The sequence below is a fragment of the Mustela nivalis genome (genome assembly GCF_964662115.1).
Source record: "Mustela nivalis genome assembly, chromosome: 3".
NCBI lineage: Eukaryota > Metazoa > Chordata > Mammalia > Carnivora > Mustelidae > Mustela > Mustela nivalis.
The window spans coordinates 11168177-11193686 of NC_139022.1; positions in this window are offsets into that span (position 1 = coordinate 11168177).

Genomic DNA, 25510 nt, shown 5'->3' on the forward strand with positions numbered 1-25510 from the left:
GTATATGAAAATCCGAGATGCGTACAGAAATCAAGAGTGATTCTGTCATCTTGAAAGAAAAACACACTGTTGTGCTGCCACATGCCTCGTTTCTCCTTGAGTGACTGCAGGAAGTAGCGATTGCAGTCAGAAATCTCAGAAAGAAAAATTAGAGTAAGGGCAACACCTGAAGTTTATTCCTGAAAATACTTGGAGAACGACTGTGACCAATAAACCAGGGCTTAGTTCATGAGACTATGTCAATGAGCTTATACCATCCCATGTCCTGGTCAAACCCTCATGTCTGGGAGATGGAGGGACGTCTTCATCTTCCAGAGCTACTATTAGGAAAAAAGGTGGAGACCATACTGACTGAGTCCCTACTTCAGCAGGAGAGCCAAAAACACCTTGCCCCTCCATAATCCCAAATGAAAATAAACATCTCGGGGCGCCTGGGTGGTTTAAGCTTTTGCCTTTGTCTGGGATCGAGCCCCACGTTGGGCTCTTTGCTCAGCGGGGAGCCCACTTCCCTCCTTCTCTCTCTGCCTGCCTCTCTGCCTACTAGTAATCTCTGTCAAATAAATAAAATAAATAAAATCTTTAAAAAAGAAAAGAAACATCTCATTTTACTAGTGTGCAGCAGTGACTATGCAGGAGAAATTATTATTATTTTATTATTAGATGATATATTATTATTATTATTATTGTTGTACTATATTGTTAACCTTTTGAATTCGGACACCTAAAATTTTTAATAAAATATGAAGGCCTTTTTTCTTTAAGATTTTATTTATTTGAAAGACAGAGATCACAAGTAGGCAGAGAGGCAGGCAGAGAGGGGGAAGCAGGCTCCCCACTGAACAGAGAATCCGATGCAGGACTTGATCCCAGGACCCTGGGATCATGACCTGGGCTGAAGGCAAGAGGCTTTAGCCCACTGAGCCACCCAGGCGCCCCATGAAGGCTTTTTTTTTTTTTTTTTTTAAAGATTTTACCTATTTATTTGACAGAGAGATCACAAGTAGGCAGAGAGGCAGGCAGAGAGAGAGAGAGGAGGAAGCAGGCTCCCCGCTGAGCAGAGAGCCCGACATGGGACTTGATCCCAGGACCCTGAGATCATGACCTGAGCCGAAGGCAGCGGCTTAACCCACTGAGCCACCCAGGCGCCCCATGAAGGCTTTTTTTAAAGAACAAAAACTTCAGACTATATCTTTATCCTATCAGTTCCCACTACAACTGGCTTCTGTCTTGGCCAACATTTAGCCATTCAGATAAAGTCCGTATTTAGTGCTTCGTGTGTATGCATGTGTAAAATAAGCGGACAGTCATAAATCTTTAAGATTGTGTATAATAACCGTGAAATAAGGATTCTTGATACACAAGGTCTCGTCTGGGGAAAACAGCTGGAGAACAGTATGCAGTTTTCAAATGACGAAGGGGAAATACGCATTCGGTTATGAGAAAGGGAAGGAGAACAAGGCAAAATATTAATAAAAGGGAAAAAAGCTTTTTCTGCCATCTTTCCGTGCCGCAGTAACAGTGTGAACAAATGTCCCACAGATGCCCTCAAGAACATTAACACTGCTGAAAGGGGTGGCGAAGGCCAGGTTCTTAGGAGGCCCTGCACCAAAGTCATCATCCCGTTTCCTCACTGTGATGACGAAGCATGAGTACATTGGCAAATTTGAAATTATTGATGACCACAGAGCTGGGAAAACTGCTGTGAACCTCACGGGCAAGTTAAACAAGTGTGGCATGACCAGCCCTAGACTTGTATAACTGAAAGATCTAGAAAAGTGGCAGAAGATTTCCATCCCCTCAGTTTGGTTTCACTGCATGGAAAAATTCTTCTGGCATCATGCACCATGAAGAAAGAAGAATCCAGGCAGGAGGGAAAATCCTGGGATTCCTTTTTCCTAGAAATATAATATACATGGCACGTGAAATGCCTCAATGGGGAAAAAAAAAAGGAAAATAAATTACAGTCAACTAATGTTTGACAAGACTCCCAAACAATTCAATGGGGGTAAGAACAGTATTTTACTCCCAAGCAGCCACATGCAAATAATGAAACAGGAGTCCTGCCTCACACCATACAGAGAAAATAACCCCAAATGCATCAAGACATAAGTGTAAGCATTAAAATGATAAAGTTCGGGATGCCTGGGTAGCTCAGTTGGTTGGACGGCTGCCTTCTGCTCAGGTCATAATCCCAGAGTTCCCGGATTGAGTCCTGCATTAGGCTCCAAGCTCCACAGAGCTTGCTTCTCCCTCTGACCTTCTCCTCACTCATGCTCTCTCTCATTGTCTCTTTCTCAAATAAATAAAATCTTTTAAAAAATAAAAATAAAGTAAAATGATAAAGTTTTCAGAAGAAAACACAAAGGTAAATGTTAGTGGTCTTGAATCTAACAACGGCTCCTCAGCCAAACACCAAAGTACAAGCAACTTATAAAAAATAATAAACAAACAAATGGGACTCAACCAAAATATCCCAGTTTTGTGCTTCCAAGGACCCCATTGACAAAGTCAAAAGACAAGCCACTAAATGGGAGAAAATATTTGCAGGTCATATATAAGGAACATGCATTCAGACTGTGTGAAGAATTCTTACAACTCAAATAAAAAGACAACCAAGTTAAGAAATGAGCAAAGAGGGGCGCCTGGTTGGCTCAGCGGGTTAAGCTGCTGCCTTCCGCTCAGTTCTTGAACTCAGAGTCCTGGGATCGAGCCCCGTGCTTTCTGCTCAGCAGGAAGCCTGCTTCTTCCTCTCACTCTGCCTGCCTCTCTGCCTGCTTGTGATCTCTCTCAATAAATCTCTCTCAAATAAATAAATAAAATCTCTTAAAAAATGAGCAAAGAACTTGAATATACATTTCTCTAATATTCAAATGTATACATTAATATATAAATGTATATATAAATATAATTTACATGATCATATATTTATATAAACATATTTATGTAAATATATTTACATTCTTAAATATGTATTTAAATATAAGTAAAATATAAAATATATAATATATATTTAAAGATACATATAAGGTATATATAAAATATATGGGACAATAAGCACGTGAAAATATGCTCAACATCACTAATCATTCGGGAAATGCAAATCAAAACCATGGTGAGATACCACCTCCCACCCACGTGGATGGCTACTATCAAAAACCCCAAAAGCAGGTGTTGGAAGGATGTGAAGAGCTGGAACCTGTAAATTGCTGGTGGGCTTGGAAAATGGCGCAGCCACATTAGAAATGGTTTAGTAGCTCCTCAAAATGCAGAACACAGAGTTGCCATATGACACACCAATATCACTCCTGTGTATAGAGCCAAGAAAAAAACTATGCCCACACAAAAACTTGTGCATGAAGGTTTAGGGTTTATTCGTAATAGCGAAAAGGTGAGAACAACCCTGATGTTCATCAACTGATGAAGAGATAAATAAAATGTGATCCATCCAGCCTGTGGAATATTATTCAGCCTTGAAATGAATAGAATTTTGATATGTGCCACGACACAGAGGAGCCTTGAAAACATTCTGCTGATTGAGAGAAGTCAGTCACAGAAGACCACGTATTGCATAATTTGATTTATATGGAATTTCCAGAATAGCTAAATCTACAGAGACCGAAAGTAGATTAGCGGTTGCCTAAGACTGGTGGTGATGGCTAAAGTTTTCTTTTGAGGATGATGAAAATGTGTAGGTAGTTCAGTATAGTATAGTTAAATATAGTGAAAGCCATTAAATTGTCCACATTAGATGGTGAGTGGTATGGCCTGTGAATTATATCTCAATTAAGCTGTCATCGAAAAATGCAAAGAACTTCTCTATTTATCAAGTACAAAAAGAATGAACTTGATTAAAAACATCAAAAATGGGGAAAATAAAAACAAAATAAGATGGGAGGAATAAAATTATGACTGTTTATCATTAATTTAAATGTGTACAGACTGACTTTTTCTATTAAAGCGCCTATCAGGAGGTTACAGATCCACGCTGTTCAAGAAACATACTTAAAATGCAAAAGGGATTGAGAATGTATCAGGTGAGGAGATACCATGCAAAAGAGAAAGCCGGAATGGCAAAATTCATCGCAGACAAGTTGGGTCTAAAGTTATAGGTACTAAGATGAAGAGGGACATTTTTAAAGGCAGAGTTTGGAAAGAAGATGTAAAAGGTATAAGCAGGTATACATCTAACAACATAATACCTGAAGAATCTAAAAATGCAATAACAAGGTAAAATTTTAGCTTTTCAAATGGGAGTATCTACTAGAAGGAGGGAAAAACAAGGACACACAGAAAATAGACATCCTGGGGCGCCTGGGTGGCTCAGTGGGTTAAAGCCTCTGCCTTCGGCTCAGGTCATGATCCCAGGGTCCTAGGATCGAGCCCCACATCGGTCTCTCTGCTCCGCGGGGAGCCTGCTTCCTCCTCTCTCTCACTCTCTGCCTGCCTCTCTGCCTACTTGTGATCTCTGTCTGTCAAATAAATAAATAAAATCTTTAAAAAGAAAAAAGAAAATAGACATCCTTATTTCCCTCGGAAAACATTTCTTTCTTACACCTAAGGAAAGCCATATTTGTAAAGATTAATTGCATACTAGGCAACAAAGGAAACCTTTACAAGCCTTCCAAATTAAAGATTTAAAGAACAGTTCTTTGATCACAATCCGGGAGAATCAGAATTAGATAACCTGGTAACAAAAAATTGAAACTACATACAAGTTAAGAAATACAGTCTTCAGTCAAAGAAGAAATCATAAGACGACTGAAGAAAATCTTGAAAGCAATGGAAAGGAGACTATTTCATACCAAAACTTACAGAAGACACCAGAAGTTATACTCTAAGGAGACTTTAGTGTCAAATGTCTTCAATTTCAAACATTTTTTTAAATAAAAGAAAGTACTCATTTAAACCCATCAGAAAAGGGAAGCTCAATCCAAAGAAAGGAAGTAGTTATAATAAAGATAAATTTTTAAACTAATAAAAAATATCAGGGGCAAATAAACTCAAAGTTATTTCTATGAAAGACTAATGAAATAATAATAATAAAAAAAAAACTTCACATGCCCTATTAAGTATAACAGAGGGGGAAGATGGCGTGTGGGAGGAGGTGGGGAGAGGGAAGGGGAATGGGGAAAGGGGGGTTTCAGGGAGGAGGGGACAGAGAGAGGGAGAGAGTTGCAAAACAGATAAGGATTGGGAACAGAGATATAAAAGCAAATGCATAATATAAAAGAATCACTAAACTGCAAGGCACTTTATACTAATCAATTTGATAACCTAGAAGAAAGGATGATTTCCTAGGAAAACAAAATCATCCAAATGATTCAAGAATGGAAAATTAAGAAGATGAGTTCCAAGATCAGACAGGTTTGCAGCTGGATAACTGTCATTCTACTGTTAAATGGCAACAGGCAATTAAACAATAATAAGTCAATTCACTTGATGAAGCTGAGCACAATTTTAATACCCAAACCTGAGAGGGAGGAACGGGGAAGCTATTAACAAATCTGGCTTAGGACAGATTAGTTAACAGAAACTGAACTAATGTTAGCAAATAACAGAAGTCAGGCATCTATCAAAGGACTATATCCTGAGACCAACTTGGATTCATTCCAGGAAAATAAAGGGAGCTCAAGACCAGAAAATCAATAAGATTTACCTCATCACTAAATTAACTGTGAAAAACTCTTAAGACCATAGCAATAAATGCATTTGATAAAAAAATAAAGGCACCTGATAAAAGGTGAGCAGCCATTCTTTATAAAAATGAAGATAAAAACAGAAGGACGTTATGCAGGAGGGATTATTAACTGGGAAGCACTAGATCAAGAGGTAGATAAAATGAGCCCATATTTGTTAAACAGTGACAGAGCCCCATGCGTGCGTGGATAGAGGCGAATGAGCTCATGGATGAGCACCAGGCTGTCAACAGGTATTATAGGGACAAAGGCAGCGGTGAGGAGAGGAGCGTCTTAACAACAGGGAAGAAGGTAAAAGGAGGATTGCAGTTAAAAATTGTGCATGATACAAACACATGCAAATAAGACCGGATATTTTCCGGTATATAGTTTTTTAAAACCCTGCACACATTACTGGGACTACCAACTCTTGCTTTAAGCTCCGCAGCCCTCGCGTGCTTTCCCAGTACCAGGATGCAGAGGTAGATCCTCTATTGGTGACATCCTATGTCATTGTACTCCTAAAGGGACAGGTGAAACAGCACAGGGGCTTGAGGTCGGAACTTAGGCATCGCTGCGCCCACCCCAGCTCCCTGCTCGCCCAGCCCCCACTCTGAAGCAGCGGGCACTTGGAGCTGTTAAGAAGCAGGGATCTGAGCAGTTCTCTGGTTTCCCCTGGAGCCATCTGCATCCATCATATTTCCCACAGCTCTCCCCGAGTGTTGGTGCTGGCTCCCCCCGAGTATTCCTTTAACTCCAGGCATACCCTTCTTATGACAGCACCTAGTACTCCCCGTCACAGTGCTCTGTCTGTCACATGCATCCATTGATCAACTTTGTGCTGGTTGAGGGCTGGAGCCCCCTCCTGTTAACTTCTCAAGTCCGTTTCTAATGCAGCAGCACCTGGCACTTAAGCACCCTGTCAGTACCTGCCAAATGAATGAAATGTACTCAAAACATAGTATGAAGTCTGCGTTCTGAAACTCCTTTTTCGAGCTGTTTGCTATCATTTTCCCAGGCAATTAAAAAAATTTCCAGCCTTGCTGCCAATAACCTGAAGGGGTAAAGGAATGCCAGCATGCCCCATGGGACATGTCACTCTGGATGGTCCTTCGGCAGCAGGGACTTAGATAGCGCTCTTCCAAACCCAGCAGGATGGTGGAATGGGTACGTGGCTGAGTGCCTCCCGGGTCTGACCCTGTGTGACGCCACCCGGTGCCTGCAGCTGCCCTCTGGAAGGTGTTGCTTTTGTGGCAGAGCCGGAGGGCACCAAGCATGTGTGTGTCTCCAAAGTCCTGGGCACCACATCACAATGCCTTCCTGAGAAGCAGAATCAAGGACAGTTGCTGATCTTCATTCCTTCCCACCAAAGGTATCTCATACACCATCTTTGGAAGTTGGAGCCAGGGGGTGCCTGGGTGGCTCAGTCAGTTAAGTGTCTGCCTTCAGCTCAGGTCATGATCCCAGGGTCCTGGGATCGAGTCCCACACATTTGCCTCCCTGCTCAGCGGGGAGCCTGCTTCCCCTTCTCCCTCTGCCATTCCCCCCACTTGTGCTTTCTGGCTCTCTGTGTGTCAAATAAGTGAATAAAATTTTTTTAAAAAGTTTGGGCCATACTCTTTAGCCATTCTACTTTCCCTGGGGTAATTTGCCACCTCCCTGAATTTACCTGAATCTTTCCCAAAATCTACTTATCTTCCAGCCTTCTTGACCATAATGAGTCTATAAATTTTCAATAGACAGTGTGAACTTACACTTGCTAATATTTGCATAACATGCACCTCTTTCGATCTCAAAGAAAAGCTTTGCACCGCAATGGTCTCTAATCTCCAATTAGGTTCTGTTCCGGGATCCCACTGGAATTCTACGCGCCTGTCCCCTAAGATCCCATAAATTGTGGTCCAGTTTCCCAGCCAGCCAAGGAAAGCACATGGGAAATCTTGCTGAAGTATGAGTAAGAGCCAACGAAAGGGAACATATTTATCTGCCTCGAATGCTGGGACCTGAGGAAAGCAAGTTTCATTACAGACAAATCAGGAAGGAGGTGCAGATTGCTTTTTATGTCACTCTGGAGTGGAGGTCTGCCATTGATCATTAAGGCCATTTCCTGCAATGCACTCACCAAAGTGATACTCACTTCGGAGTGGACAAAACTTAGGAAATGGCCAAGGGGAGCTCTACTTACACTTTACACTCTCAGCATTTATTTTTATTATTTTCTTTATAGGGCAGTATAGAGACTTGAGACCACATTGAAAAAGCAAAGCTTGTCATCCTGTGGCCTTGGGTCAAGAATAGAGATAGTGCTGCTCATGTCAGTTTCAACCTCCAGTGGCCAAGGGTTTGATCTGATGCTCTTTCAAGTTTTCACCATAGCCTTTCTCAAGCTCAATGGCCAATAATCCCACAGGAGGAGATTTTAGGGCCCTCTCAAACTTCTGTTTTGCTATCTCTCCCCAGCCTGCTTCCTCTGCAAAAGTCACCACTTTGCCTGTGCATCTACCACCTCTTAGAGCCTTTGGAATCAGCCACGAATTGCAGTGCTGATTCCTTCCATGACCACATATTGTTTACAGGAAAACTCTTCTTCGTTATGCCTTGCCAGTCAGAGTGACGGTTTCATCCGCAACCTGGACCAGGTTCGGGAATGTTCTACACATAAATGTGAGCAAATGTCTTCTGTATTGAGAGACATGTACAATCTGTAAATGGAATCTATTGAAAAACCAATACATAGGGTACACTTATGTCCTGACCCAGCTGGAAGGAGGCAATTCATTTCTATCTTTCAGAAAATTGGTGTAACACATTGATTTTCATAACAAAGAAAGCAGTTTTGTGTCCTCTACCAAAAGACTGTCATAGTAAGCAATAAATTGCCTCTTTGGGGTGAACAAATTAATAAGATATTTTCTAAATTTCAAAATAACAAAGACAGAACGATGTCTGTAATGCTAAGTGCATCCCCTTAGTTGCAGGGCACTGTGTCATGGACCACCTGAGCAATGACACATGGCGGCCGGTAGTCTGATTTGTACATCAATTCACCTGGCAACCTGTTAAAAGAAAGTCTTGCACATGACAAGCTTTCAATAAGACACTGACAAGATGGCCAGGAAGCCCCCTTAGCTGGCTTTTTCAGGTGTCCAGACATCTAGTCAACCTACCTCACCAACTCATCACCATGCTTACTGGAGTAAACCCAACCTCTTCCTTCCCCCCTGGAGATGGGAGAAGAGCCACTCACACGTTTGTATGGAATTCTCATTCCCCCTCGCTCTGTCCCCACATGGCGCTGTCCGTGTAATAAATAAACAAATCTTTATGTCACCCGGAAGTTCCTGGGTCACCACTCGAACAATTTTGGGTCACTACAGCCTTTTGTTTTTCTCTCCACCTTAAGCCTTCTGGGTGACCAACAACTATCTAAAACTCATGTTGCTGCCATATGCTGTTGTTCTGCTTCATCTTCCCAGTAAAGTTTAGTATTTTTCCCTAAAGTTTGGTTTATCAGTATCTCCAGCGTCTATCTCCAGCTAGGGTCATGATCCCAGGTCCTGGGATCAAGTCCCACTCTGGACTTCCTGCTCTGCGGGAAGCCTGCTTCTGCCTCTGCCTCCCATCTCTTATGAATAAATAAAGAAAATCTTTTAAAAAATTTAAAAAAACCATTTCTATCTTCCTACTTTTAAAGATTAATTCTAGAAATTAATGCTATAAATCCAGTGTCCTATCTCTTTCTTAAAAAGTCTTCTCCAGGGCACCTGGGTGTCTCAGTTGATTAAATGTCTGACTCAAAATTTTGGCTCAAGTCATGATCTCAGGGTCATGGGATTGAGCCCTTAGTGAGGCCTCTGTGCTCAATGGGGAGTCTGCTTCTCTCCTTTTCCCTTTGCCCCACCCCCCTACTCACATGTGCACACACGTGTTGTCTCTCTCTCTCTCAATAAATAAATAAACAAATCTTTAAAAAGTCTTCTCCAAAGGGAGTTTGACAAATAGTCCAGTAAGGGGCTGGAAGAAAATATTATGTTTTATTCATATTTCATGTCATCCATTTAACTGTTTAGCTTTTGCATGACTTTTATAATAATTTAGTAGAGTAGTAGAGTTTATAATTTATCAAAAATTTGCTTACATTTGTGCTATGTCCGCAAATATTTTTTGTATGTATGTATGTATGTATGTATGTATGTATGTATTTATGTATTTATTTATTTTTGTGAAAGAGAGGTGCACAGTAATAAAAGGAGATCACTGCTCCAGGGACCCAGATATTTCCCCAAGTCCTGTTTCCTTCCATTCCCTCTGGGCTTCATTAGACCCCCTTAACACCAATCTTGTCCCTAAAACACGCCCTCTGCAGCACCAAGTTCAAATGCTTAACTCGGGCCATCACTGCAGGCTGTACCGGGATGACCTTAGGAAAAGGGTGGTGGGTCTCATGGGTTAGCTGTGTCACCTCCATGAACAGTCCTTTGTTCTGAACAGCTAGTGCAGCCCACGTTTGCAATCACAGGCTCTGGCACCAGAGTGGGCGTAGATCCCAGCTGGCCCCTCAGTAGCAATATGGCTTTGGGAAAGTTGTGTCATTTCTGGCCCAGACTTAAGGCTCATCCATAACGTGGAGGAGAAGACAGTGTGACCCTCAGTGGGCTGTTGAAAGGATCACGAGATGGTTCGACTCAGGTGCTCCGAGGTACCCAGCACACAGTAGGCCCACAGTAGAACAAAAAGTTGTTCTATTGATCTTATAGTTACTATTACTCATACTAACAAAACTAACTGATCATTTGAGATGATTTTCAAGCGAAGTGTCTTTGCCTGGATTTCTAAGATTAACCTACTTCAAAATGAATTCTGCTCTACTGTGAAAAACGAGCTAACCAGCAGGTTTCTTCTGCATCTTTTCTGAACTTTTTAGGATCCTCTCTAGAGAAAGGTCCTAAAGGAAGGCAAAGTGCAGAAATACTTTTGCTTCAAAGGATGTGTAGAAAATGATTAATTTTGCCAAAAAACAGTGCCTTGAACATAAAAGATGTTTGACGAAGCTCACTGTAGACAGTGTATCCCTCCAGGATTCATAAGTTGAAAACTCAATGTCCAAAGGGACATAACTAGGAGATGGGGTCCTTGGGAGATGTTTAGGTCATGAGGGTGGAGTCCTCATGGGCGAGATTAGTGTCTCCATAAGAGAGACCCCACAGAGATCCCTCGCTTCCTCCACATTGGAGGTTATAGGGAGAAGATGGTCATCTGTGACCCAGGAAGTGGGCACTTGAACAGACACGAAATCTTCCAGGGTCTTGATCGTAGACTTCCCAGCTTCCAGAACTGAGAGAAATAAGTATGTCTTTAAAGCACCTAGTTTATGGTGCTCTTGTTACATCAGCCCAAACTAAGATAAAGCTTGTCTCTTATACTGAAAAATAACACAAATGTTAACAACAATTTAAAAAAGGAACATTGTGGCCAATGACATGTAATGAACATCATCTCTCCTCTACAGAGCCAAGAGCTTAATTAGTTTCGGGCAACTCAGTAGAGTATGATTAAACCAAAGAGCAGCAAGATGTCTAAATGCTCAAGTCCTCGGCCTCCTACTTTTCTACCAAAACAAAAGAAAAGCCCTAGGCTGGTTTTGGTTACCACCAAGCACAAAACAGCCAAATTCCAAATTAAAAAGCTCTGGGGTTTAATTGTGGATGTATGGAATTACATAGAAGCTCTCTTTGATCATTCCAAAGGATGTTTCCCTCAAAGGTTACAAATACATCTCAGCCTACCAACCATCTCAGGCCTACCACAAAAATTATATATATACACTTTTAGCATTTTAAAATGTGTCTAAATTTCAGTTTCGGATCCAGTTTTGACTATTGTTATGGGCTTAGTTGGATGCCCTCAGATTCCTACGTTGACGTCCTAACACCCAGCATCTCAGAATGTGGCAGTATTCAGAGACAGGATTTTTAAAGAGGTGATAAAGGGAAAACGAGCTCACTGGGGGTGGGCACCAAGCCAACAGGACTGGTGTGCTTACAGGAAGAAGAGATTAGGACACAGACAGTACAGACTGAAGGACAATCGTTTGAAGACAGAGTGGAGAACACAGCTATCTGCAAGCCAAGGAGAGACGTTTGAAGAATCGAACCCTACTGCCACCTTGATCTTGGACTTCCAGCGCCCAGAACCATGAGAAAATAAATTGTATGTTGCCTAAGCCACCCGGCTGTTATTTTGTTTTCGACAGCCCATGACTCAGAAATTTGAGGACCTTTCCCCCAGACTTTATCCTGAAGTTCTGTTTCAGCTTCAGGGGCTTGTGTAATACTACTGTATCAAGGAGGGAGGCTCCTGCCATTCCCTGCACTGGGTCATTGAGACACTGCACAGCTGTCCCCAGGGCTGGCTACATAATTTACAAGCCCCATGCAAAATGAAGATATAGGGCCCTTTGGGCAAAAACAGGGAGGAAGTGTTTGTTAAAGGTACTAAAATAGAAAGCTCATTTCCTCCATCATCTGTCTTCTGAAGGGGCATGGCTGCTGTTTTCTATTTGCATTTAATGTCATTCCAAGCAAATAAAAATTTTATAATGTGATTATGGGCATGATTTATGCCATTCATCTTCGCAGGGTGCAATGTCAGTGTTAAATAATTCACGCAGGGATTCCACAGCTGGGGCACACCCACGTGCCCTCTTCTTATCAGAACCATAGAAATCCTGCACAAGACCAGCTCTGCCATCTTTACCTCACCTGGGGACTCACACCTGTTCCACCAACCCTGCTGCCCTCGGCTTCCTGATGAGTACGGAACTTGACAGGATCAGGAGCCAGGGGCTGCCTTTCTTTCCCTTCCCTCCTAAGTCACCACTTCCAAGGCTTGGCTAACACAGGGAGGTGACATGAGTGAGAAAGGACAAGACAGGGTTCTGGGCTGCTCACAAGAGGCCACTGCCTCCTGCCAGTGCTCAGAGCAAGCTCTGGTCTGTAGGGAAGGCGAGCTCCGGTTGACTCGGTCATAGACATCACGTGGTCAGCGAGTCTCGTTGACCACCACTCACGAGGTGTCCATTTCCATGCTGTGCTCACCGGGCAGGGTGAGCAGTACATGCAAATGAGCAGTACAGGCAAGGAATGGTGGATACCCACAGTGGGCTGTCCCCTCCACTATGTACGTGCTCCACTATCCCACCTGTTACGCCCCAATAATGGGTCCATGATTAAAAGAGCGAGACTGATACAAAGCGAAGGTCAAACAAAGCTTTATTTTGCACCAAGCATCAAGAATCAAACTGACCAGCCAGGGCCGCTTTTCTTACAGAGAAGTCAACCCCTCTCTCCTTTACAGACTAGCTTTTAAGGACATAGGCCATGCGGTTGGGCCTGGTCATGCACAGGTGGCCAATGAAATTGTAACACACAGAGAAAGCTGCACAGTGATGCTAGGTGACCAATTGAATTACAACTTACCTTTTAGTAGATATTTGACCTAGCCTATCACCTTGGTTAGGATTTTCGCCCAAAAGACTCACAAAGGGCGGGACCCATACTCCTTGGTAGCTAGGGAGACAGTATTCAGCCCTCCACTGATCAGATGTCTTACCTGGCCTGACCCACCCTTGTATTTGGGCTTTGTTACCTGAGGTTGATATCCGGGACTTGTTTTTAAGTAAGTCCCCTGGGAGAAGGGGAGCAGGGACAGCTTAAGGGTTAAACAACAAGGTTATTGTGTAACCTCAATGGAAGCCTCTGGCTAAAATATAAAAATATAAAGTAGGTCCTTACACCACCCACTTCGCTCAAAAAACACAAAGTCAAAAATAAAACTGAGTAATTCCTAGACATTGAGAGAGAAGCACACTGACTTCACCTTAGAACCCTTCTGAGGGCGGTGCTTGGCAGGGTAGGGGGGTGTGAGGGGGTTGGGGGTGGATAATGGGACCTCTGAGGGTGTGGCCAAAGGTCAGGGCCATTTGGGTAGGGGCTTTCTGGGGGAGGGGCCCTTCTGGGAGCAAAGCCCTGGATGGGGGCATTCCCTCTGGGGGCAGGGCTGGGAGCAACCCCAGAAACCTGGCCCACAGAGAAGCTGGTCCTTTCTCTCCCTCTGCCCCCTTTCCCCAGGGACCCCTAGGCTTTGGAGACTAAAGTCAAAATTAAAGCCATATGTCTAAATGGTTCATACTGTGGTTGGGTAGTGTTTTTAACATATTAATTGACTGGTTTTTCACAGTATTTGTCAAACCTTTCCCAACTCAAGGCTTTCTCTTAAGCAGCAGCGCAAGGCAGGCCGTTCAGTTGGGTCAAGCTGTTTGGTGATTCTTTGTAAAAACCCACCCTCTTGCGCTGCTCAGGAGGGCAGTGTTGCGTCCTAGGATAAACATAAATATATATCAAATGTGTTTACAAGTTATATTTATATGTATACATTCAATTCTCTGTTTACATATATATGTATAAAATAAAAATAAAAATATTGTTTAAAAGGCTGTTTTCCGGGGTGCCTGGTGGCTCGGTGGGTTAAAGCCTCTGCCTTCAGCTCAGGTCATGATCCCAGGGTCCTGGGATGGAGCCCCTCATCGGGCTCTCTGCTCAGCAGGGAGCCTGCTTCTCCCTCTCTCTCTGCCTGCTTCTCTGCCTACTTGTGATCTCTGTCGGTCAAATTAATAAATAAAATCTTTTAAAAAAATGCTGTGTTGCAGGGAACCTGGGTGGCTCAGTCCTTAAAGCGTCGTTTTTCCACTCAGATCATAATCTTAGCGTCTTGGGATGGAGGCCCACATTGGGCTCCCTGCTCAGCAGGAAGACTTCTTCTCCCTCTCCCACTCCCCTGCTTGTATTCCTGCTCTGTCTCTCTGTCAAATAAATAATTTTTTAAAAAGAAATACTTTATTAAAAAAATATATGTAAAATGCTATTTTGCCCTCTATCCTGGTAAGATTGAACACATTCCTAACAAGAGATCTTTCTTGACTCCGTGATAAAAATATAACATTGTCTTAATGAATCCTCACAACATCCGCCTCCCCAACCCTTCTCAGATGTTACAATTAAGGTTCAGTGAAGTCCAAACACTGGGCCTGAGGTAATATATCCAGTATGTGGCCTCTTGGCATAGTCTAGCAGCCCAAATTGGGGGCGAGGGTGTTTGAGTGTCGTTGGCCAGGATGAAAAAGCTGAAAGATGAAAAGAAGGGTAGTCTTGCTTTTTGTCCCAAAAAAAGAAGATTTAGAAAGAAAGAGACCTGTCGCCCAAAGGAGGAGGCTCCCCACTGATCCCGGCTGGGCAGGAGTCAGAGCAGAAGGAAAACTCCCATCACCAAGGAGAATGGGCTTCTCCTTCATACAAAAGCATAGGATTCCTCTCACCTGATATGTTTCTGTCCCATAGTCATCCCCCTGTGCCTGCCCCATAATAGCATTCACAGGAAATGGCTGAGAGATACATTCAACTTGCAGAATTATAGCAAATAAAGTAATCTTTGACCCATCCTGGGAGCTTCTGATTACTGGGAGGGGCCAAGCCATCCTAGGGCAAGTGCACTCATTTCAAAACCCAGTAAAATGACTCCAAGAGTATCATAAGGGCTAGTGATCATGACTGGTCCAGAAATATTTCTGGGAGTCCCTTTTAACATCCCTCCCATTATTTCTTCTCATCTCCAAGGGAATGGTACTTAGGTATTCTGAAAGAAATATGCATGACTAGTAAACTGTGTGTGACCCCTGCCGCCTAATTCATCCCTCACCAGCAATTAACACTGATGGTTTGAAGGATGGCTACTCCCCTGGCAGGGCAAGAGCTGAAGCAGAACGTATGGGGCGAGGCAGCTCTTCCCCCTGGATATAAATAATTAAACCCAGTAGCCACTCTTCCTGCCTGGCCACTGTCATTTAGGTATGGCTGATTATCCCTAAATGGGAATGAGATGGGGGCGGGGGTGGGGGAGGGAAGCAGGTGACTGTCAAAAAAAACTACAGTAGCTGCCACTGAGGGTCCAACCTGGCATTAGACTGAGCTCAAGTCCTGATTCCATCATATACGAGCTGTATGAACTTGGAAAACTGAGTTCAACTCTCGAAGCATCTGCTTTGCCCCCCCTTGGAGTGAGAATAGTCAGTAGTATTGACGACTTTACAGGGCTTGTTAGGAGGATTAAATTAGATACTGTTCATTTAGCACAGTTCCTGGCCTATAGAAGGCACACATAAAAGTTGATTACCGTTTTTATGGACCTCCAACTTTAAGCCTTCTATAAAGAACCAAATGATATCTCTGAAAAATACCAACTGCCTACAAGGTTGTAGGGAAAGTGGTATCTATGTTGACCTGATTAGAAAAAAGTGGAAAATCTCTCTTGTTTAAGCCTTGTTGAAAATTTTCTAAACTCTGTCCACTCTTCTGCTTTAGTAATTAGAACAAACGTTGGAGACTCGTGATTTTCTGATAATTGAGTTGCTCGTTGTAACGCAGGGCAATTCGACATTAGTGTTTATTTAAAAAATTACCGCAAATGAAGATAAATGGTGAGACGTGCACTAAATTTGATGAAAATCCTGACGTGAGTGTTTCTTCTTGGGATTCTCTCTCTCTCTTTATTCTCCTATGATCTGAGAGCAGATTACATTCTACTTGGGTGATGGCTCAGGTCAAATGTGTGGTTTTGCAGGTGCCTAGCCTTTCACAGACAATCTTGGAAGAACCATCATTGTCTCTGTAAGAAAACGGAGGGAAAGATGTGATTTTAACACTCAGCCTACAACAGTTCAACAATCTACCAATGTGAATTTAGAAATGCTGAGCAAGTACCCCTTCTAGTAACGAATATCTCTCCTGTTTTCTTATAATACCTGAGTTTCTACAACTGAGCAATCTACTCTTTTGTGTAAAACAGCTTCCCAGGATTGTTTCTCCTTTAAACGCAAGTGAACTTTGGGGATGGCACTCAGATCCCTTTCTTTTACTGGACAACTGTGGAGCAGGGGTTGGGTGTGCTTCAAGAGGGAAAATATCCACAAGGGGACAGAAAAAGGACATAAATGTACAAAATCCCATTTTCCAAGAATGTAAAAAGCTAACTTCCAGGGGAGCCTGGGTAGCTCAATTGTTAAGAATCTGCTCTTTGGCTCAGGTCATGATCCCAGGGGCCTGAGAATCCAGCCCCGCATCGGGCTCCCTTCTCAGAGGAAAAACCTGCTTCTCCCTCTCCCACTGCTTGTATTCCCTATCTCATTGTGTCTCTGTCAAATAAATAAATAAAATCTTAAAAAAATGCGAACTTCCAATATTTATTTTTTTTCCTTTGCTCTAAATATCTCAATGTTCACTTGTTGAAAGCAATTGATTGAAGCCCTGGGAAGAAGTGGTAGATTGAAGCACTCATCAGAGTTGTTTGTGCTGCTTTGCAGGGGTCTGGGTGCACTAAATTATTTCAAGAAGTATTAATTATCTCAGTCACTCAGAAGAATCCATTTACCTATTTCATTTTCTTTTTTTGAAGAGAATCTTTTTTTTTTTAAAGATTTTATTTATTTGTCAGAGAGAGAGAGGGAGCAAGAGCGAGCACAGGCAGACAGAGTGGCAGGCAGAGACTGAGGGAGAAGCAGGCTCCCTGCCGAGCAAGGAGCCTGATGTGGGACTTGATCCCAGGACGCTGGGATCATGGCCTGAGCAGAAGGCAGCTGCTTAGCCAACTGAGCCATCCAGGCGTCCCCCTATTTCATTTTCTGTGGTTCTTGATCCTTACCCCAAATTCTCACAGGCCTCCGCAGCTGGCACAGAGTCCACTCCCATAACTATAATCCCTGTCCCATACTCTCCCCTCCATCATACATCATACATACCTGATAAAACCCCACCCTGGTAAAAACCCAACCTTCTGTCCACCCTATGTCTGCCCCTGGCAGCTGAAGGTGGTTGGTGAGCAAAGCAACAATGCTGGAAGCTTTCACATTAAATTCTTTTTTTTTTAAGATTTTATTTATTTATTTGACAGAGAGAGATCACAGTAGGAGAGAGGAAGGGAAGAGATCACAGAAAGAGGAAGGGAAGCAGGCCCCTGCTGAGCAGAGAGCCCAATGTGGGACTCGATCCCAGGACCCTGAGATCATGACCTGAGCCGAAGGCAGCGGCTTAACCCACTGAGCCTACCAGGCGCCCCTTTCCCATTAAATTCTCAGCCACAAATCCAAGTATGTTTCTCTGACCGACAGAATCTCCATTCTTCTTGTGAAATATTTTGAATATTTCACATCTTCTTTCCTCCAACCTTAAGCCAGGGCTTCTCAACACTGGCCACACTTTTGAATCACCTGGAAGACTTTAAAACACAGGATTGCCCACCTCCAAAGGACCTGATCTAATTGGTGTAGAACCAATTAGATTAATATCCAATTAGGGTCTGGATATAAGTGTGCTTTTAAAATTCTCCCAGTGATTCTAATGTACAGCCATTTTGTTCAGAGTGAGAATTGAACACCTTCCATCAGATACAGCTGATGACCGACCATTCTGATGACTTTACTGAGAAAAGTAAATTGAGGGCACCTGGGTGGCTTCAGCTCAGATCTTGGTCTCAGGGTCTCGGGCTCTCGCATCAGGCTCTCTGCTCAGCAGGAAACCTGCTTCTCCCTCTCCCTCTGCCTGCCTCTCTGCCTACTTGTGATCTCTCTCTCTCTCTTTCTCTCTGTGTCAAATAAATAAATGAATAAAATATTTTAAAAAAAGAATGAAAAACAAACTGGGTGGGTGTCTAGGTGGCTAAGTGGTTAAGCTTGTGAATCTTGGCTCAGGTCATGAGCTCAGGGTTATGGAGTCGAGCCCCACGTCAGGCTCCATGCTCAGCGGGGAATCTGATTGAGATTCTCTCCCTCTCCTTCTGTCTCTTCCCCCTGCATGTGTGTGCTCCTGCTCTCTCTCTCTCTCTCAAATAAATCTTGAAAAGAAAAATCGGTAAGGAAAGAAGACCCACAGAATCCCACTAAGTTTACCTGGGTGGAACCCTTACTCCAATCCCTTCTGAGTGAGGACAAGCCCCTCCACTTGGGGTTTCTTCTCATTTCCCTGATCTCTGAGTATGAATGTGCTCCAGGACCCAACCTCAGACTTCTCCTCTGTCTACACTGAGTCCTTGGTGACTGTCCCTCTTCTACCATCTATCTCCTGATGACTCCACATCTCCACCTCCAGTCCAGACCTGGATTTTGAGCTTTCTTCCACTGCCTGCTTTCCAGATCTACCTAGATGAGTTAAACCCAACGTGTTCAAAACCAAGCTCTTATTCTTCTCGAGCTCTGCTGGTCTTGCAATAGCTCAAACAGGAAACTGTAGAGTCATTCTTGATTCATCTCTTTCTTTCACTGCCCACGTTTAATTCTTTGGTAGAAGCTGTGGATTCTATCTTCAAAATATATTCTAAATCTGACCAGTTCTCCACATTTCAGTTACTCCCACTGTGGTCCAAAACACCGTCTTCTATGAGTTATTGTAATAGTCTCCTATCTGGTCTTCTGGATTCCATCTTTGCTCTGTTCTAGTTTATTTTCCACTCAGCAGTTAAAGCAATCCGTTTAAGACAAAAGTCAGACCTTGTTATTTCTCTGCTCTAAGATCTCCAATGGCTCCCCACTTCACTCAATACAAAATTCAGTCTTACAAAATTTAACACTCAACTTCCTTCTCAATGCATCTCCTACCTCTTCACTCAGCTGTCTCTGCCTCCGCTCACCAGCCTCCTTAGTGTTTAACAGAGTACAGCAAGTGCGTGCCTTTCTTGGGGCGTTGCACTTGTTTCCTCTTCTTAAATGTACCCGTCTTGTTCTCTGAATCCACTCAAGGATCTGCCAAAGTCTTCTTATCAGAGTAATCTCCCCTAACTGCACACACAGCCAGCACCAGCACCATCACAATCAACATAGTTTCTGTCCCTCTCTACTTTTGACTTCTTATCAACAGCTGACATATTATATATTTATTTATTTACTTTCTGTTCTCTCTCTTCTATTTGAATGCATGTGCTATAAAAATGGTATTTGTGGGTTTTTTTCCTTATTTATTCTGTGTTCAGAAGAGGATTTGATACATAATACTCAGTACATAATTGTTGAACGAATGAATGAATGAATGAATGAATCAATGGAAATATCAGGTTATCTCAATCATAAGAGAGATTTCTCTCAAGCATTTTCTATAGTATTGCCCTATTTTATTCTCTGCATCTCTGGGTTGATTAGTAGATAAAATCATCATGTAAAATCAGTTTGAGCAAGGTTGGATCCTTAAGCTTCTATGTCACCTAGGACTCCAAATGTCACGGTGTACCATGCACATTTGCCTCCAGCCTTCTCCCCCATATTTTGGTCATGGTTCAGCAGCTGTGGCATCGTTCAGCTTTCTTTTCCCCTCCCCTGTCTCAGTTCCAGGAGGTCCTCCTTGGCTTTGGGCCCCCTCCCTGTGGGTGATGAAGGCAATGTAGGGAGAAGCAGCAGCTTCCCTGACTCACCCCTGCTTTCTCCATTCATACTGATCCAGTAACGCATAGCCTGTGCAGTACAGGGCTGGCCAGGTCAGTCTCTGCCACCTTAGGACCTCATTTTTGTTCCCTGCGGCAGCTTGGCCATTTGCAAAATTAGAAATTGTAAAAGTACAAACAGGAGACAATATGCCATATTTTATGGATTTTAAGATGCCCCTCCCCTCCCATTTTCTTTCACATCTCCAATGTCAGGAATTGTCTTATAGTTGGGGCTGAGCAGGTGGAAGTCCCTATAAAGTTACCACAGCTTGACCCTGTTCTATGTGGTTATTGCTCCTAGGGCACAACTGATCATCTACATCCCTTGGCATGCCAAGCCACAGGCCTTTTGAGGACCATTTAAAGAAAGAAAATAAACTGGTTATTATATGAAAATCTCAGATAAGGAAAAAAAAAAGAAAAAAGAAAAAGAGAAACCCTACCAGCATCAAACCAAGCAGAATGGATGACCTCAGAATACTTTTATAAGAAGTGTAGCATGCAAAACAATCTTGAGAAAGGAGAACAAAGCTGGAGGTATCAGTTTCTTGGATTTCAAGATATACTACAAAATTATAGTAATCAAAACAGTAGGGTACTGGGAGAAAAGATACGCATAAATCAACGGAAACAGGATAGAGAGCCCAGAAATAAATCCACAATTATATGATCAATTAATCTTTGACAAAGGAGGCAAGTATATGTAACAGAAGAAAGTCTCCTCAAAAACAGTGTTGGGAAAACTGGAGAGCCATTTGCAAAAGGATGAAACTAGACCACATTCTTTTACCATACACGTAAAGAAACTCAAAATGGATCAAAGATCTAAATGTGAAGTGTGAGGTGTGCCTGTCTTGCTCAGCCTTTATAGCATGTGACTCTTATTCTTGAGGCTGTGAGTTTAGGTCCCACATTCAGTGAAAAGCTTACTTAAAAAAAAATTAAATGAATAAATGAGAGCCCTGAAACCATAAAACTCCTAAAAGACAATAAGCAGTAATCACTTGGAGATTGGTTTTAGCAGCATTATTTGTGGGTATGTCTGCTTAGGCAAGGGAAACAAGAACAAAAATAAATTATTAAGACTACAACAAAATAAAAAGCTTTTGCACAGTAAGGGAAACCCGCAACAAAACCAAAAGGGAACCTACAGAATGGGAGAATACAGTGGTGAATGATAAATAAAATAAAGAATTAATAACCAAAATATGTAAAGAACACACACACACACACACACCAAACCCCAAAAAAACCCAAACCCCAACATATAATCCAATTGAAAAATGGGCAGAGGACCTAACAGACATTTTTCCAAAAAATACATACAGACACCCAATAGACATGTGAAAAGATGCTCAATATCACTCATCATCAGGAAAATAAAATCAAAACCACAGGGAGATCTATCACCTTATACTTGTCAGAATGGCTAGTATTACAAAGACAAGAAAGAACAAGTGTTGGCCAGGATGTGGAGAAAAAGGAACCTCTGTACATTTTTAGTGGGAATGTAAATTGGTGCAACAACTGTGGAAAACAGTATGGAGGTTCCTCAAAAAATTAAAAATAGATTTACCATATGCTTTAGTAATTCTAGTACTTGATATTTACCCAAAGGAAATAAAAACACTTGATTCAAAAAGATATATGCCCTCCTAGGTTTTCTGCAGCACTATTTACAATAGCCAGTATATGGAAGCAGTTCAGGTGTTTATCAGTAGATGAATGGGTAAAGATATGGTGTATATAGATATATAATGGAATATTATCCAGCTATAAAAAAGAATGAGATCTTGCTATTTGTGACAATATGGCTGAATCTAGAAGGTATTAGGTTAAGAGAAATAAGTCAGACCGAGAAAGGCAAATACCATATGATTTCACTTCCTTTTTTTTTTCTTTTTAAGATTTTATTTATTTATTTGAAAGAGAGAGAGATCACAAGTAGGCAGAGAGACAGGCAGAGAGGCAGGTGAAGCAGGGTCCCCACCGAGCAGAGAGCCCGACTCGGGGCTTGATTCCAGGAACATGGTATCATGACCTGAGCCAAAGGCAGAGGCTTTAACCCACTAAGCCACCCAGGGGCCCCTGTAATTTCACGTCTATATGGAATATAAGAAAAGAAACAAGTGAACAGACAAAAAAAAAAAACAAATATAGACTCTTAAATACAAGAACAAACTGGTGGTTATGGGAGGGAAGGTGGATGGGGGATGGGTGAAATAGGTGAAGGGGATTAAGAGGTACAAATTTCCTGTTATAAAATAAATAAAATAATTTCCTGTTCTCATCTGGAGATGAAAAGTACAGCATTGGGAATACAGCCAATGATATTATAATAAGTTTATATGGTGACGTGATGATATATTTACTGTGGTGATCACTGAGTAATGTATAGAATTGTCAAATTACTATGTTGTACACCTGAAACTAATTTAACATTGAATGTCAGCTATATGTCTAATAATAATTTTTTAAGTGCAGCATGACAAAAGCTCTGGGTGGCTCAGAGGAACATATTGTGAGAAAAATCTGGGCACTGAAATCTCTCAGTTAGAAAGTAAATAAAAGTAGTGAGATTCTTAATGTGAGGTTTGGAAAAACGTTAACCAAAAATTTTAACTTTTATTTTATGTATGCATTAAGGCCATATGTAATAAAAATCTGTCTAAATACTTACCAAAGAGCTTTTTGAATACATTTAAATTAAAATATTAATGAAAAGAAAACATTGTATCATAGTTTGAATGGTAGCATTTTTTGTTTCTTATTAAACTATACCAGGAAAGGAGGCCAAGACTCAATGAAATATGGCTATTATCCCCAGTTTCACAAGAGCATGAACCTCTCTGGCTTAACAAAGCCTAAGGAATCTACTACAGAAATGGGTTGTTCTTACTACCCTGGAGCCTTTTGTGCAGACTATGAACCAAAAGCTCAATATTAATCTTAAAATTAATTATATTACAAAGTTGTGTTATTTGGAAGATGTGTTTAAATGACTCAAAGTTAAAAGATCTCAGTATAATGCTGGTTCTATAATTATCCTCCCAGAAAACATTACTTGTAAAACTTAATGATGTAGAACCCTAATCATAGCATCGAGTAGGAGGTTGCCAAGCAGATGGGAAAGTTTTTTGGTTTTTGTTTTCCAGTTGTTTTCTTCCCTTTCCTCCCCTCCTTTCACAAGGAGAATCAGCCATCTGTTTTTTTTTTTTTAAGATTTTATTTATTTATTTGACAGAGAGAAATCACAAGTAGATGGAGAGGCAGGCAGAGAGAGAGAGAGGAAAGCAGGCTCTCTGCTGAGCAGAGAGCCCCATGCGGGACTCGATCCCAGGACTCTGAGATCATGACCTGAGCCGAAGGCAGCGGCTTAACCCACTGAGCCACCCAGGCGCCCCCAGCCACCTGTTTTTAAAGGCTGAAGTATTTTTACTGTTCTTGGTCGGAAACATTTGTTTAAACAAAGTAGCACTTGGTTGCTAAACCCTTGATTCTAAATGGACATAGCCATCTCATTTTTGTTGGGCCAGGGTTTGGATAACAATTTGATTTCCCAGTCTGTTTCTTTTGTGACCATATAATCCTCTCCCAGTGTTGCATGCTCTGTGAGCTACAAGCACTTGAGAGCTCATAAGCACAAAGACTCTAAGGTTTCTTTGGGATTAGCACCATACAAATGCAGATTTGGCACAATGGAAGACTGATTCCATCCTTGTAACTGTTACTACTCTACTTCCTGCTTCCTCTGGGTAGCAAAGCAAGCCACTGTTTTTAAAATACACACTTTAGCTGCTGACTTTTCATTGGCTGCCTGGAGAAGAGAAGGAGTTCTTGCCTATGTATTTCAGTGTTTTGATCCCTTTCAATTATTTTTTAAAATATATGTCATTAAATTTTACAGGAGTATTACAGAATTCCTAATTGCAGAATTTGAACTTGAGCTACGCAATCTTACTTTTCGTCTTTAATCTATGTGTCAGTGACCTTTTTAAGTCTGATTACCTGTATGAACTCTCTTCAGAATCTTTCCCTGGTTAACACAGTATAGAGAAGTGCTGGAAACCAGTTCTTTTCTGTGACACAATTCTTCCAACGGAGTTGAAATGCTTTGCAAACAATTTCACATATATCAGCCAATTCATATACAAAGCAATGTCATGTGAATCCTTTCCTTTTTATATATCATCTTTCAGTGATGATCAGGAATTCATGCTGGTACAGAGACTCTGGTTTGGGAGGAGGAAACAGGGGCTTGCGAGGGGAGGGCGAGAGCAGAAGCTGCTCACCTGCTGTTAGAACGACCTTAGCTGGTGGTACCAACATCTTCACCCTTTATGCATCTGCATCTGAAAGACCCGCGGATCCCCTTACCCAAGAATCCAACACTGCCACTGGATGCAATCAGCAAGAGGTTCTTTATTGTTACACAGGCCCCTGCGGGTGGTCAGCGCGCGCCTGCGGGTGGTCAGCAGCTCCTGCTAGCTGAGCACACCCGGCTGGGATGGTGCCGGGTTTTTATAGACAGGTACAAACAAGTTTTGGGTGGGGCGCAACTGATTGGTTGACAGTTAGAACTTTTGAAAAAGGCATTCGTGAGTTTGCTGATTGGCTTTGGGGACCTGCTCGCGCGCAAGAGAGAGGCGGGAAGGGGGAACAAGCTGATTGGTTCTGAGGGCCCGCGCGCGGGAGGAGAGAGGCAGGGAGGGGGAACAAGAAGGGGGAAGGTAGGAATGCCATCATGGCGTCTTCTATTATTTCTATAAGCCAAGCAGTTACAGAAGGGCAAAAGAGCAATTAGTCACGCAATTAATAACCTAATCTACGCCTAAAAGCCAGCGGTTCACAGAAAAGCAAACAAGCGGTTAGTTATCCTATCTATCTTCTAGGGGAGGGGTCTTTCATTCCCCCCTTTTTCTTTATCATGGATAGAATCTTATATCCATTCGTCTTGTTCCTGCTCTAAGTGGGGTGCAAGGCGCCAGCTTTTGCTTTCTCCTCAGCCAGCCTCCTGCTCCTTCATTTCCCCCTGAACAATCTTGACCCTGAAATCTTTAAGGGGGTTGAAGGTGGAAGGTCTCATCTTCTGTAACTTCTTCGTGCTGAATAGGGGCGTAGAGCTGTCCCTACCTGCTTGGGTCAATATTGATCAGGGTAGGAACATAAGGGAGTTACAAAGGTGGAGGCAGCTGAATCCAGCGCTGACAGTGAAGAGGCGTCCTTGCGCGTGACAAGGATCGTCTGTCGTGGCGAAGTCATTGTAGCAATGGAGTCTCGGCACCAAGTAGAGAAACATGGAACAAAGCAACATATTA